Source organism: Canis lupus, chromosome 10 (genome assembly GCF_011100685.1).
Source record: "Canis lupus familiaris isolate Mischka breed German Shepherd chromosome 10, alternate assembly UU_Cfam_GSD_1.0, whole genome shotgun sequence".
NCBI lineage: Eukaryota > Metazoa > Chordata > Mammalia > Carnivora > Canidae > Canis > Canis lupus.
The window spans coordinates 18,402,565-18,418,573 of NC_049231.1; positions in this window are offsets into that span (position 1 = coordinate 18,402,565).

The following is a 16,009-nucleotide window of genomic DNA, read 5'->3' on the forward strand; positions in this document are numbered from 1 at the left end:
GAACCCAGAGCAGGGCTTGAATTCATGACCCTGAGATTAAGACCTGAACCAAGATCAAGAGTGAGATGCTTAATCAGCTGAGCTGTGCAGGTGCCCTGCAACAGATTTCTGTATGTTGATGTGTACCCTGGGACTCCACTGAATTCATGCATCAGTTCTAGCAGTTTTTTATTGGAGTCTTCAGGAATTTCTATATATAGTAACATGTCATCTGCAAATAGTGACAGTTTTTACTTCTTCCTTTCTAGTTTGGATGCCCCCCTCTCTCTCTTTTTTTCTTTTTCTTGTCTGATTGCTATGGCCAGAAGTTCCAGGACTATGTTGAATAAAAGTTCTGAGAACGGACCTTCTCGTCTTGTTTGTGATCTTAGAGACACTGAAAGCTTTCAGCTTTCGACCCCTGAGTGTGATGTGAGCTGTGGGCTTGTCATTGTGGCTTTTTAAAAATGTTGAGTATGTTATTTCTACATCCAGTTTGTTAAAAAAAAGTGTTTTTTAAATCATAATGGATGTTGAATTTAGTCAAATGCTTTTTCTGCTCCTTTTGAGATGATTATATGATTTTTATCCCTCATCTTGTTAATGTGTTCATGTTGACTGATTTGTGAATGCTATTATGGTTTTGAGCAAACTCTTATCTGTTAGATCAGTGAAGGATGAGAAAAAGAGATGTTTTAATTTACCCTCATTCATTTATTTTTGAACATGTTTCCTTTTCTTAACTAAGTTCTGAGACATGTAGTTCTTTCTGTTGTGTCCCTGTTTCTATGTAGGAGCCTATGTGTGGGTTCTGGGCCATCTTGTGCAGCCTTCTGGGAGGGGCGCTCAGCCAAGGACCTCATAGGGGATGCTGTGTACAGGCAGGAGGCTAGGCTGTGTGGGGAGGGGAGAGCATGGCTTTGCCCCTTGCCCACCCACCTGCTTTCTCACAGCTCAAAGATGCTGGGGTGTCAGATAGTGCTCAGTGGGCCAGCAGGAAGACCTCTCCATCTGCACTGCCCATGAGGTAGCTCCCCAGGCATGGCAGGAGAGGGGTCCCAGGGCAGGAGCTGATGTCACAGAGTCTAGACCCCTGTGTGGATAGAGCTGGGATGTGGGTGCAAAGACCCCAGGGTGGAGCCTCTTTCTGCCTGTGCTGGGGCCCTGGCCAGCTCAGAGCCTGACACGGGGTGGGGCTAGGTCAGTGTCTGCCTAGCTAGGAATGGAAAACATTGCCTGCCAGGCTGCATGCTCTGGGGCTTCAGTTCCTCCTCTGCCCTCCAGGCAGAACCAGCCAGACACCTGCCTGGGTCACCTGCCACCACACCCCGAATCACATGGAGGGCACATCCCCTCTTCTCATGGGTATACGTAGTCACAATGCCAGATTCTGAGTCTTACCATCTGTTTTCCCCAGAGGCTGCCACCATGTGTGGCTAATGACAGATGCATATCGGCCATGCTGGGGGAAAGAATCCGTGCAGGTGGCTCAAGAATGTTGTCCCAGGGCCAGGGGATGAGCATTGGGTTAGGGAGGAAGTGGGGGCTGGAAACAGATCCCAAATCAGGGAAGACCCAGGGCAGGAGCCCAGTGCCCAGGACCTGGCTGCTGGCTTCCACTCGGGGTCCCTGCGTGCCACCACCTGAGACAGATGCCACACAAATCCTGCAGCAGGTGCTGAGGGAGCAGAGCCGCTTGTGGTTGGCCCCATAACCAGGCTAAGTGTGGCCAGAGGCAGCTGTGGACAATGGAGAGATGAAAATGGGCCTGTGCCTGGACGGCTTCAGAGGTGGTGAGGTTTACGCTCACCTGGTCAAGGTGGTTTCTCACTCCCAGCAGGCTCCAGCCCCCTCACTTCTCTGTGACTCCTCTCTAGAAAGGCCAGCTTGTGTCTCGGCCTGTGGCCAGCTAAGGCTTCATCCACAGGCAGAGGTGCTGACCCAGCCCAGCCACCTCCCAGACCCGGAACTCTGAGGGTTTGAGGGCCGTGGGGGCCCTGGTGCTTGTTGACACTTCTGCTTTCATTCCACAAATGTGTGCTGAGCATGTCCTCTGTATTTGGGGAGGAGGGCTGGGTGGACATGGGCCAACAGGGGAAACTCCACAGCACAGGACAGGGTCTTCTCTTCTAAAGGTCAGTGATCAGAACAGGGTCCTGGGGGAGAGGCTAGGCAGAGGGCCAGGTGAGCAAAGGGCCAGGTGAGCAGAGGGCCAGGTGAGCAGAGGCTGGGTGAGCAGAGGGCCAGATGAGCAGAGGGCCAGGTGAGCAGAGGTCAGGTGAGCAGAGGTCAGGGGAGCAGAGGAATGGAAAAGAATGGAAAGCTGGAGGAGGTGAGGGGCTTGCACGTCTGGGGGGTACCTGGCTCCCCTCTGAGAGAATGGGATTTTGGGAGGAGGACCCATGGGCGCTCTGGGTGCATTGATGTCAGGCAGGAGGAGGTTATTCTCAGCCTAGGACCTGCCATGGGAAGCTTGGACTCACAGGTCCCTCTGGAAGGGGCCCCCAGGTGGAGGTACCAGCAGGTGTGGGAGCCCAGGTGATGGCCCGGTGCTGGGCACAGAGGGCACCAGTGGGTCCCTGTCCAGTGTCTGAGGCTCTGTGTTGACAGTGTTACCCAGGATGGGAATAGCAGGTGCAGGCGGGGCTGTCAGGACACCGGGAGGCCAAGCCGAGCCAGGAGCTCCACCTTAGGGACCCTGGTGACCAGAGGCAAGTGCCATGAGGGGAGGGGGCAGCCTGCCTCTGGCCACCTGGTTTGAGCCGCTTGACTCGGTTGCTAGCCATGAACTATGTGGAGCATAGGTCAGATATGGAGGTGCCCGCAGGGGGCCCAGGAATCCTTCTGGAGGACGAGCACCGGGACTGGGCAGAGGAGGGGACACAGCAGAGTGCCCTGGGGCTCCAGCCCTCGAGAATGGCCCAGAGTCGGGTCCTCACACCCCGTGCTGACAGTCACAGCCCGTGGGCCGCTGGGCTAGGGAACATCAGCTCGCAGGAAGCCCCACCCCCGCATCCCTCAGGTCTGTACAGGCGGAGGCAACTCTGCTGTCCCCCTGGGACACGGCTTTGCTTTTGGATCTGTCTGTGTCTGTGTGTCTTTCTCTCACCTGGTGAGGGGAGGAGTTCTGGAACATTCCATCTGGTCTTCCCCGCAGGCAGGAACCAGGGTGGGCCTCACCCTCCACTCGGCAGATGCCCTGCCCGCTCACCTAGTCCTCGGGGCTTCCTGAAGCTTCTGGAAGCAGGGCATGGGAGCTGTCCACACACTGCCACGGGCCACCTCAAATGCCCCATTTGGGCAGGAGCACAGTCATAGTGTGCACCCTGGTGTCCGTGCAGAATGTACTGGAACACGGCCGCCTTCCAGGACCCGTTTGCTCTGTTGGGATGCAGGGTGCTTATCCCCAGGTCAACATCTGAGGTCACCTGGGGGAGGAGGGTGTCGCTGTCCTGATGGCAGCGGTGGCATCCAGGCACCATCCTTCCTCTGTCCCTCTGTGGTTCTGGGGCTGGAGCCTGGACCCAGGTGCAGACACTGAGCACGGGTGGTCACTGTTCTTGGGAGGTGCCCTCGGTCTCCCCGTCTCACCCTTGGCCTGTTTTATGGGAGGAGTGAGCGACAGCCCTGCTGGCTGTCCACCCCTCCTGCCTCGGGGCTGCAGGTGTCTGTAGGGCTGAGGCGGGTGCACCTCCCACCTGCTGCTCTGCCTGCGATGGCCTCCGTCCTCCTGCCCATGGTCCATCGGGACCCCAGCAGCTGTTGGGGAGCCTGCCCCCAGCTGTGGCCTTGAGGCGGCCAGCGTCCCATCGCGGCGGTCACTGCATGTCCTCTAGGCCTCGCTGGGAGCATGGTCAGCTGGTGGTGAGCGCGCAGCCCGGCCAGTCCTCCGAGCCCGTCTGTGCTGCACAGAGGGGGGTGCTCTGTGTCATCTTCACAGGCTTGTGATTTGGGTCCCCAGGGGTCTGGGGTTTGTGATTTGTCGTGTGTGTGCCTGTCCCCGTCCTTGCACTGTGGCCCGGCATCGGCCTGCAGAGTCTGAGGGCTGTGCTGGGCTCGCCCCGCCGGCCACCACTTGGCCGAGTGCGTCTTCTCTCTTCAGAGAAGTGCTCTTCCTTCTCCCCCCAGACTCATGCTTGTGGTCTGGCCTTGAGCTGGGGTGCCGGGTGTTCCCAGGACCGAATGGTGCCTGTTGGGAAGCTCTGACCGGTGCGACAGCTAGCACAGACCACAGCTTCCCCCAAGTCCCTCCAGGTCACCTGAAGCCAGCGATGATGTCACTCTCGCCCCCCGATTTTTCTCTGAACATGGAGCGGTTCCTGTTTTATGACCTTCCCATCTATCAGTGTGAGCTGAGTTGCATTACTTATTTATGAATGAGATTAAAGGAGGAGTATTAATAACTTATGTGAACTCATTTTTCTAAGAATCTGATGGAAGAATTAGTTGATATTAAAAATGCTGTGATTTTCTTAATTGTGATTACTTGTTCTTTTAAAGCAGAATGGATTTTAAACAGCTTGGCAAACGAATTAACCACTTTGTTTATGTAAAGAACAGGCCCTTAAATTGGGAGGGGCTCTCCTCCAGAGTTAATGGGAACAGCAGAAGTTTCTGAGGAGATGTCTACTGAGGAGGTCACTTCTGCTTAGCAACAATCCAGGTCATATGGGTGGATCAGGTTTGGTGCGAGGGTCCACACCTGGCGACCGTGGGGTTGGGTCAGATTGGGGTGAGCATCCACACCCAATGGCCATGGGGTTGGGTCAGGTTGGGGTGAGGGTCCACACCCGACGGCTGCCCGGCAGGCTGCCCCCCTGGTGCCGTCACTGGTGTGCAGGGGGATCCCGTGTGGGCTGGGCCCTGGGTCAGCTCTGCGAGGGGCCGGCCCCCACCCGAGGGGGATGGTGGGTCGGGTGGGCGGCGCTGCCTCCAGGATGTTCCCTGCCCCTGTTGGGGGGACGCTGGCACTGGCCGCAGGGACACCGTCCCGCCTGCGGCCCCTGGATCCGGGGTGGCCCTGTGCCATCCTCCGGTGAGCATGTGGCCGCTTGCCCGTCACCTGCCCCCTGCCCGGGCTCTGCCAGAGAACAGCTCACCCACAAGGCCTGTCCACCTCGCGCCCCGGGTGCCCGCAGGTGTGGGGTCCGTGCCTCAAAGTCCTAACCACAGGGTCAGCACCAGAGGGAGGAGGTGGGTTCCATGTGCTGAACCTTCCTCCAGGTTCCTGCACGGATCCTGGCTGTCTCCACCTGGTACAGGTTGAACTGTGGCCGTACTCAAGGGCCACAGAGGTAAGGACCTCACAGCCTGACCGTATTTGGAGATGGGTCTCTAAAGCGCGGAGGAAGGGGACATGAGGTCACAAGGGCGTCCCTGTAGGAGATCAGGACACGGGGGGATGCGCATGAGGACGCGGAGGGAGGGTGTCCACGTGGCCCGGGGCGCTCCCCCAGGGCTGCGGGCGGGGACAGCCGGCTGACACGAGGCACGGAGACCGGGCATCGAGCCTCGGAGCTGGGCTTCCCTCTGCTGCGCGTCTTCATCCTTGTGGGCTTGGCCTCTTCTGCTCGGAAGGATCCGGAACAGAGAGAGCCTCGCACGGAGGACGGGTGGTCAGACTGGACGGCTGCATCGGCTTCACAGTCCCCGATTCCCCAGGTGCCTGAGACCCAGAAAGTTCGGGAGGGTGTTTGCATGAGGCTGTGGGCACTGAAGAAAGCCGGTGAGTCCTCCCACGGGGAGGGGACCTATGATCGGAGCCAGATGCTGAGCGTCAGGGGCTGCCCCGTCCCCTGGGCCGTGAGGGCACCAAAAGAACAAGCCAGGGAGACAGTGCAAGTGGATGGTGGGCAGAGGCAGGAGGTGGGGAGATCGAGGGCGAGGGCCTGGGTGGTGGTCAGCGGCTCCTCCCTGGTGCCCAGGGAAGGCCTGGGGTGGACGGTGACCCGCAGGGGGGATGGTGGCCTGAGTCCCGGACACGCCGCCTGTTGTGCGGCAAGTGCACCTGCCGCCCGGGGGGCTGCCTACAGGCCCCGCGCCCTCGTCTGAGGCCGAGTGCAGCCTGAGCTGCACAGTGAGGCTCGGTTCTGGAGCATTCTGCGAGGGCTCCGCTCCTGTGTGCACGGAGGCCCCTGGGGCGCATGAGCTGTGGCCGACCCACCCCTGGCCTGTGCCCGGGGGCCTTGAGGGAGGCGCTTGTGGCGTCCACACCGGGCCACGGTCCCGTCTGAGTGGGGCTCGCGCCCTCCGCGGAGCCAGGCCAACGTGTCCTCCACTCCTTGCAGGTGCTCGTCCAGTGGGAGCACCCAGGACCCCAGGCTGGGACCCTCATGGCCACGCATGCGGGCAGCTCAGCCGTCGCAAAGAGGCATGGGGTGTTTTTAATTAATAGACCCCAGCTTTGACTTGTCCCTGATTTCAAAGCACACGTTATTATAAAAGAAAACAAAAACAAAACAAACAAAAAAAAAAAGAAGAAGAAGAAGAAAGAAAGCTCATTATAGAGGGTCTGGAAAACAGTGAGAGACGTAAAGAGGAAACTTAAAAATAAATCATCCATACCTCGGCTGCCCAGACACAGGTCCTGCTAATTTTTCTGATGTATTTCCTACCAAAGTTATATCTTTTAAGATTGTTATGTGGAGAGCACGGAGTCCTGTCCCACGCCTACCCCGTCCTTAAAATAGCTGGTTCCTAATTAAAAGCTTTTCTTTTTGTTATCATGAGTAATAAACTGTGGCCAGATTTGCATGTGTGGAGTGTGTATTCTCTGATTTTCTTCCCTTTTCATTTCACATTATTGATGCCACGAATACAAATGAGTCTCATTCCTCTATTGTCTTCCAATTAGAACAAATCACAGACACGTCCAAAGTCTGTGAGTTGGCAGGTCTGGCTTCTGAAGAGCCCGAGAGTGGGGCCGTGAGCCCCTGGGGCGCGGGGCGCGGGGCAGAGGCACCCAGGGCAGGCCGCCGTGTGCAGGCCTCTGGTTGTGCCGGAAGCTTCTAGGGGAGATGAGCGGGTTGAGCCGTGAGCGGTGGAGGGAGGACGCGGGGCCGGGGTGGCGTGGACGGAGTGGCCTAGGGTGCGCAGGGAAGGGGACAGCCGGCGGGCAGGGCCTGGTGGAGGGGCACTCTGGCCCAGGACCTGCCCGCGGCCCACTCCGTGGGAGAGTTTGATGCGCTCCCCATGACGCAGGCATCTCTTAGCCACCGCGTCTCTACCAACTTCAAACAACCACAGAAGCTCTCTTGTTAGCATCCGAAGCAAGAAATGCGTGGGAACAAAGTAAGTGTGTACCAGGCACACGCGCGGACACGGCGGCGCCCCGATGACAGAAATCCAAGACCAGCACGTCCGGGGAGGGGCAGCCCACGAGTGTCCACGGCTTACCCCACTGGCCCGCGGAGTCAGTGTAATCCCAAATAAAATCCCAGAACACCTTTTGGAGGGTTGACAGGCTGATTCTAACATTTATGCAGAAATGCAAAGGACTGAAGTAGCCAGGACGACTTTGGAAATAAGAAAACAAAGTGGGAGGGTTTCTGTTTCCCGATTTCAAGGTGCACCTTAAAACACTGGACAAGGGCAGTCTGGGTGGCTCAGCGGTTTAGCACCGCCTTCAGCCCAGGGCGTGATCCTGGAGACCCGGGATCGAGTCCCACGTCAGGCTCCCTGCATGGAGCCTGCTTCTCCCTCTGCCTGTGTCTCTGCCTCTCTCTGTGTGTATCATGAATAAATAAATAAATAAATAAAATCTTTAAAAAAAACAAAAACAAACAAAAAACCCTGGACAAGACAGTGTAATGTGGGCAGAAGGAGAGGAAGGTGGATCAAGCAGAGCAGGGAACCCAGGGATCGATGTCTTCGTGGCAAGGCTATCGGCTTCACAGTCCCCGATTCCCCGGGTGCCTGAGACCCAGAAAGTTCGGGAGGGTGTTTGCATGAGGCTGTGGGCACTGAAAAAAGCCGGTGAGTCCTCCCAAGGGGAGGGGACCTATGATCGGAGCCAGATGCTGAGCGTCAGGGGCTGTCCCGTCCCCTGGGCCGTGAGGGCACCAAAAGAACAAACCAGGGAGACAGTGCAAGTGGACGGCGGGCGGAGGCAGGATTTGGTGGAAAATAGGTCGTGGACGGACTGGACCTGTAGATTTGCAAACACAGTCTTCATGACCTTGCGGTAGGCAGGCAGTGCTCACATAGACGAAAAAAAAAAGCCATGAAAAAGGAAAAAAAATCAATACATTGCACTTTATCAAAATTAAAAACATTCCCTATTTGAAAGCCACTGTGAAGAAGCCACCGGACGCCACGAGGCAGCGGCAGGTATTTGTCATCCGTGCATCTTAGAAGAGACTTTTGTCCAGAATAGAAAGAACTGGTGCAAATCAACACAATTTTAAAGAAAGATCGAAATGTTTGAACAGACACTGACCAAGAGAGTGTCTGTGATAAAGGTTAGTGAGCGCAAGGAGGGGTGCACCGTGGTTGGGCATTGAGGGGCACAAGGCCACGCCATGGGAGGCTCCGCCACTGGACTAGGCCTTGGTAGGAATCTGGGGAGGGGCCCAGCTTTGGAAAAGAGTTGGCGCTTTCTTATGAAGTTAGCTGTGCGTGTGCCATGCGGCCCCGCAGGGCCGTCCTGAGACGTCCACTCGAGGAGAGAAGACCCACGTCCCCCAAGACCTGTGGGCAAGTCTGGCGAGCGCTGTTGCGTGGGCTGGACCTGCAGCCCCCCCGGGAGGCCCATGCTGGCGGAGGCACAGGTGTGGTGCTGTGCGTGGTGAGCTTCGATTCTGAACACGGAATGTGCGGGCCCGAGTCAGAACAGAGAGGGGTGAGCGCGGGGACGCCAGGGGTGCGGGTCACTGTGAAACGCGCTGAGTGAGGGAAGCGGGTGCAGAGGGCGTCCTGTGTGAGTCTCTTTGTATTAAATCCACTGGACAGAGGGACACCTGGGTGGCTCAGTGGTGGAGCATCTGCCTTTGGCCCAGGGTGTGACTCTGGGGTCCCGGGATCGAGTTCCGCATCGGGCTCCCTGCATGGAGCCTGCTTCTCCCTCTGCCTGTGTCTCTGCCTCTCTCTGTCTCTCATGAATAAATAAATAAAATCTTAAAATAAAAATAAATCCGCTGGACAGTGACAGAGCAGTTCGGGGTCGGCTCGGGTGGCCAGGTGACTGGCGATGGGACTCTGCCTGCTGCTACAAGGTGCACATTCGGAAAACCCGTGAAACTGTGATCTAACATAGGTGCGTTGCATTTTTATCAATTATACCTCAATTAAGTGGGATTATAATGATCTGGAAATAAGTAGAAGGAATTGACAGATGACTTGTGCCCCATAATTTAGTGAGATTCACACGCACACGGAATATACACACGAGCACATGCTATGCACGTAACCACACGCGTGCACACACCTTCATGCACACGCCTTAGGGAAGAGGTAAGTACCTATTCATATACGACATGGGTTTATGTATTTAAAGGGAAAACTGTACACTTGGATTGACCACTGATGGATTGGTATTGACTGATGTTGCCGCGGGGGCTGCTAGACGGTGAGATCGTAGTCAGCCCGCCCTCATGTCTCCTGGAGACTCGGGGTGGGTCGGTGGCATGCAGGTGAGCTGCCTGGGTGGGGGGATCCCCACTTTCTTGCCCCGACATGGGAGCGCGGGGTCACGCGGGTGTCCCTCCAGAGCCCTGCCAGGGAAGGTGGTTCCGCTCCCTTCCCCGGACTTGGGGTGGTTTGTGGTTCTTCAGATCTGTCGTTGGGAGGATGTGTAGATTGGGTCCAAGGATGTGTCTACACCCACTGAATAAACCATGCTCAAGTGGAGGGTGGCCCTCTTTCCCACACTGCTTTGGCCTTTTTGCACACTGCTCTCTCCCCCTTGCCTCCTGGCCTGAGCACATTTGTAAAAGAAACTATTCTTTTCCAGGAACAGGGCGTGCCATCTGACTGCCCAGTTTCCATCTGTCTGCCCGGTTATCTCCTGATAACCTCGCTTGGATCTCATGGCGCCAGGATCCAAACCCTTTAGTTTTCTCAGGAGATGGAAACAGGCTGATATCTTCCTGACAGATGTTGACCTTCACAGGCTATTGCAGGAACTGAGGAAAAGTGGAAATGCCTGCAGGGTGAGGGGCCTGGGTACCACTGCGTGTCACTATGGGAACCACACCCTCACCTCCCTGAATGGCTGACACCTGGACACAATGTGGGTGGGGCCTCAGGTGCAAGGTCCTCAGTTCCCTGGGTCCCAGCTCCATTGGCCACATCTCCCTGTGGCTCAGCTCCCAAGGTCTCAGCAAGTTTGGTCTCAGCTCCTTGGGTCCCCGCTCCTAGGGTCTCAGCCCCTTGGTTTCAGTCCCAGGGTCTCAGCTTCTTGGGCCTCATCTGCTTGGGTCTCAGCAAATTTGGTGTCAGCATCTTGGGTCATAGTTCCGAGGGTCTTAGCTCCTTGGGTCTCAGCTCCTTGGATCTCAGCAATTTGGGCCTCTGGTTCTAGGGTCTCAGTCCCTGGGTCTCAGCTCCCAGGGTCTCAGCTTCTTGGGTTTCAGGTCCCTGGGTCCTTGGATCTCAGCAAATTGAGTCTTGGCTCCTTGGGTCTCAGCTCCTTCGGCTTCAACACTCTGGGTGTTGATTAACTGGGTCTCAGTTACTTGGACCTCAGCTCCTTGAGTCTCAGCATTCTTGGGTCTCAGCTCCCTGGGTCTCAGCTCCTTGGGTCTCAGCTCCGTGGGTCTCAACTTCTTGGGCCTCATCTCCTTGGGTCTCAGCTCCTTGGATCTCATCAATTTGGGTCTCAGCTCCTTGATTCTCAGCTCCTAGGGTCTCAGCTCCATGGGCCTCAACTCCCTGGGTCTCAGGTTCCTGGGCCTCAGCTCCCTGGGTCTCAGCTCCTTCGGTCTCAGCTCCTTTGGCCTAAGCTCTGAGGCTCTCAGTCCCTGGTCCTCAGCTCCCTGGATCTTTGCTCCCTGGGTCTCAGCTCCTTGGACCACAGCTCCCTGGGTCTCATCTTCTTGGGCTTCAGCTCCCTGGGTCTCTTCTTTTTGGAGATCAGCTCCCTGGTCTCAGCTCCATGGGTCTCAGCTCCTTTGGCCTCAGCTCCCTGTGTCTTAGCTCTTTAGTCTTATCTCCTTGGGTCTCAGCTCCTTGGACCTTAGCTCCCTGTGTCTCAGTTCTCTGGGTGTCAGTTCCCTGGGTCTCAGCTCCCTGGGTGTCAGCTCCTTGGGGCTAAGCTCCTAGGGTCTCAGCTCCCAGGGTCTCAGCTCCCTGGACCTCAGCTCCTAGGGTCTCAGCTCCTAGGATCTCAGCTCCATGGACCTTAGTTCCCAGGGTCTCGGCAAATTTGGCCTCAGCTTCTAGGGTCTTAGTTCCTGGGTCTCAGTCCCATGGGATTCAGCTCCTTGGGTATGAGCAACTTGTCTTCAGCTTCCTCAGTCTTAGCTCCCTGTGTCTCAGCTCCTTTGGCCTAAACTTCTAGGGTCTCAATCCCTAGGCCTCAACTCCATGGGTCTCAGGTCCTTGGGTCTCAGCTCCTTGGGCCTAAGCTCCTAGAGTCTCAGTCCCTGGGCCTCAACTCCCTGGGTCTCAGCTCCTTGGATCCCAGCTTCCTGGGTCTCATCTCCTTGGGCTTCGGTTCCCTGGGTCTCTTCATTTTGGGCCTCAGCTCCCTCGATCTCAGCTCCATGGCTCTCAGTTCCTGGGGTCTCAACTCCTTGGACCTCAGCTCTCTGGGTCTCAGCTCCCTGGGTCTTAGCTCCTTGTGTCTCAGCTCTTTTGGCCTAAACTCATGGGTCTTGACACCCTGGGTCTCAGCTCCTGGGTCTCAGGTCCCTGGGTCTCTGCTCCCTGGGTCTCTGCTCCTTGGGTCAAAGCTCCGTGGCCTCAGCTCTTTGGGCCTCAGCTCCATGGGCCTCAGTTCCGCGGGTGTCAGTAACTTGGGCCTCAGCTCCCTGGGTATCAGCTCCTTGGATCTCAGCAATTTGGGTCTTATCTCCTTGGGTCTCAGCTCCCTGGGTCTCAGCTCCTTGGGGTTCAGATCCCTAGGTCTCTTCTTTTTGGGCCTCAGCTCCCTGGTCTCAGCTCCCCAGGTCTCAGTTTCATGGGTCTCAGCTCCTTGGACCTCAGAGCCATTGGTCTCATCTCCTTCGGCCTTGGCTCCCTGGGACTCAGCTCCCTGTGTCTTTCCTCCTTAGTCTCATCTCCTTGGGCCTCAGCTCCCTGAGTCTCAGATCTTTGGATCTTAGCAAATTTGATCTCAGCCTACTGGGTCTCATATCTTTGGGCCTCAGTTCCCTGGGTCTCAGCTCCCTGTGTCTTTCTTCCTTAGTCTCATCTCCTTGGGTCTCAGCTCCCTGGGTCTCAGCTCCCCAGGTTCATCTCCTTGGGTCTCAGCTCTCTGTGTCTCAGCTCCTTGGATCTCAGCAAATTGGGTCTCAGCTCCTTGGAGCTTAACTCCATGGGTCTCAATTCCTTGGACATCAGCACCACTCAGCTCCCTGGGTCTCAGCTCCATGGGTTCCAGTTCCCAGGTTCTCAGCTCCCTGGGTCTCAGCTCCTTGGGCCTAAGCTCCTAGGGTCTCAGTCTGTGCCTCAACTCCCTGTGTCTCAGCTCCCAGAGCTCAACTCCATGTGTCTCGATTCTTTGAACCTCAGCACCCTGTATCTCTTCTACTTGTGTTTCAACGCGTTGGGCCTCAGCTCCCTGGGTCTCAGCTCCTTGGACCTCTGTTCCCTGGGTATCAGCACCTTGGGTCTCACGTCCATGGTCTTCAGCTCCATGGGTCTCAGCTACTTGAGTTTCTGTTCCAGGGTCTCAACTCCCTGGGTCTCAGTTCCCTGGTCTTTGCTCTTTTGTCTCAGCTCCTTGGACCTCAGCTCCATTGGTCTCATCCTTTTCGACCTCAGCTCCCTGGGTCTCAGCTCCCTGTGTCTTTCCTCCTTAGTCTCATCTCCTTGGGTCTCAGCTCCCTGGGTCTCAGCTCCTTGAGTCTCAGATCCTTGGTCTGACCTCTCTGTGTCTCAGCTCCTTGGACCTCATCTCCTTGGGTCTCAGCTCCTTGGATATCAGCAAATTGGGTCTCAACCGCCAGGGCCTCAGCTCCCTGGGTCTCAGCTCCTTCGATCTCATCTCCTTGGGCCACAGCTCCAAGGTCCTCAACTCTTGGGCTTCAACTCCCTAGGCCTCACCTCCATGGGTCTCAGCTCCTTGGGTCACAACTCCCTGGGTCTTAGCTTCTTGGGTCTCAGTTCCTTGGGCCGCAGCTCTTTGGGCCTCAGCTCCATGGGCCTCAGATCCTTGGATCTCAGTAACTTGGGCTTCAGCTCCCAGTGTCAACTCCTTGGATATCAGCAAATTTGGTCTTAGCTTACTGGGTCTCAACTCTTTAGGCCCTCAGCTCCCTGGGTCTCAACTCCTTGGGTTCCATTTCCCATCTCCTTGGGTCTCAGCTCCCTGTGTCTCAGCTCCCTGTGTCTCAGCTCCTTGGGTTTCATCTCCTTGAGTCTCAGCTCCCAAGGTCTCTTTTCCTTGGGCCTAAGCTCCTTGGGACTCAGCTCCTTGGGTCTAAACTCCTTGGACCCAAGCCCCCTGGGTCTCAGCTCCCTTTTCTTAGCTCCTTTGGTCTCAGTTCCCTGGGTCTCAGCTCCCTGGCTCTCAACTCCTTGAGTCTCATCTCCTTAGGTCTGAAGTACCTGCGTCTTAGCTCCTTGGACCTCATCTTGAGTCTCATATCCTTGGATCTCAGCAAATTGGGTCTCATCTCCCTGGGCCCCAGATCCTTGGGTCAGCTGCCTGGGTCTCAGCTCCCTGAACCTCAGCTCCCTGGGTCTTATCTCCCTGTGTCTAATCCCCTTGAGTCTCATATCCCTGGGCCTCAGCTCTCTGGGTCTCAGCTCCTTGGGCTTCATATTCTTGGGTCTCTTCTCCTTGGTTCTCAGCTCCTTGGACCTCAGCTCCATGGGTCTCAACTCTCTGGGTCTCAGCTCCTTGTGTCCCAGCTCCTTGGAACTCAGCTTCATTGGTCTCACCTCCTTGGGTCTCAATTTATAGGTCTCCAGTCACTGGAACTCAGCTCCTTGGGTCTCAGCCTCTTGGGTCTCTTCTCTTTGGGCCTCACTCCCTGGGTCTCATCTCCTTGGGCCTCAGGTCCTTGTATCTCAGTTCTCTGGGTGTCAGCTCCTTGGGTCTCAGGTTCCTCTGTTTCAGCTCATTAGACCTCAACTCCTTGGACCTTGGCTCTTTCGGTATCAGCTCCCTGGGTCTCAACTCCTTGGGTCTCAGGTCCCTGGACCTCAGCTCCTTGGGTGTAAGCTCCCTGGTTCTCAGCTACCTGGAAATCTGCTCCTTGGACCTCAGCATACTGGGTCTCAGCTCCTTGGGTCTCATCCCCTTGGATTTCAGCTCCTTGGAACTCAGCTCTTTGCGTCTCAGATCTCTGGGTTTCAGCAGGTTGAGCCTCAGCTCCTTGGGTCTCGTTTCCTGGGTCTCAACTCCTTGGGTCTAATCCCCTTGGATTTCAGCTCCTTGGGTCTCAGCTCCCTGGGTCTTTCCTCCTTATTCTCATCTCCTTGGGTCTCAACTCCCTAGGATTCAGCTCCCTAGGTCTCAGCTCCTTGAATCTTAGTTCCTTAGTCTGAGCTCTCTGTGTTTCAGCTCCTTGGACTTCATCTCCTTGGGTCTCAGCTCCTTCGACCTCATCTCCTTGGGCCTCAGCAACATGGTCCTCAACTCTTGGGCTTCATCTCCCTGGGTCTTAGCTTCCTGGAGCTCAACTCCATGGGTCTCAATTATTTGGACCTCAGCACCCTGGGTCTCATCTACTTGGGTCTCATCGCCTTGGGCCTCAACTCCCTGGGTCTCTGCTCCTTGGGTCTCAGCTCCTTGGAACTCAGTTCCATTGGTCTCAGCTCCTTGGGTCTCAATTTCTAGGTCTCCAGTTCCTGGAACTCAGCTCCTTCTGTCTCATCCCCTTGGGTCTCATCTCCTTGGGCCTCAGCTCCCTGGGGCTTAGATCCTTCGATCTGTGCTCCATGGGTCTCAACTCCATCAGCCTGAGGTCCTTGGGTCTCAGCTCCTTGTGTCTCAGGTCTCTGGGTCTCAACTCCTTGGTTCTCAGTTCCTTGGGTCTCATCTCCTGGGTCTCAGGTTCCAGGGTCTCAGCACCTTGGGACTCAAGTCCCTGGGTCTCAGCTCCTTAGATATCAGCTCTTTGGACCTCAGCTCCTTGGGTCTCACCTCCTTGGGTTTTGCTCCTTGGGTCTCAGCTCCCTGGGTCTCACATCCATGCTTTTCAGCTCCCTGGGTCTGCTCCCTGGGTCTCAGCTCCTTGGAACTCAGATTGTTGCATCTCAGCTCCCTGGGTCTCAGCTGGTTGGACCTCAGCTCCTTGGGTCTCATCTCCTGGGTCTCAGCTCCTTGGTCCTCAGCTCCTTGGGTCTCTTCTCTTTGGGCCTCAGCTCCCTGGGGCTCAGCTCCCTGGGTCTCATCTCTTTGAGTCTCACGTCCCTGGTTGTCAGCCCCCTGGGTCTCAGCTCCTTGCGGTCCAGTTCCCTGGATCTCAGCTCCTTGGGTCTCAGCTCCCTGTGGCTCAGCTCCTTGGGTCTCAGCTCCTTGGGCTTCATCTAAGCTCCTAGGGTCTTAGTCCCTGGGCCTCAACTCCCTGCATCTCAGCTCCTTGGGTCTCATCTCCTTTGGCATCAGCTGCCTGGTCTCAGCTCCTGGGTCTCAGCTTCTTGGACCTCAGCTCCTTGGGTCTTCGCTCCCTGAGTCTCAGCTCCTTGGGTTTCTGTCCCAGGGTCTCAGCCCAATAGGCCTCAGCAACCTGGGTCTTAGCTCCCTGGTCTTGGGTCCTTTGGTCTCAGCTCCCTGGGTTTCAGCACCCTGGGTCACAGCTCCCTGTGTCTCAGCTCCTTGGGACTCAACTCCCTGGGTCTCAGCTTCTTGGACCTCAGCATCATCGGTTTCATTTCATTTGGCCTCAGCTCTCTGGGTCTCAGCTCCTTGGGTCTCATC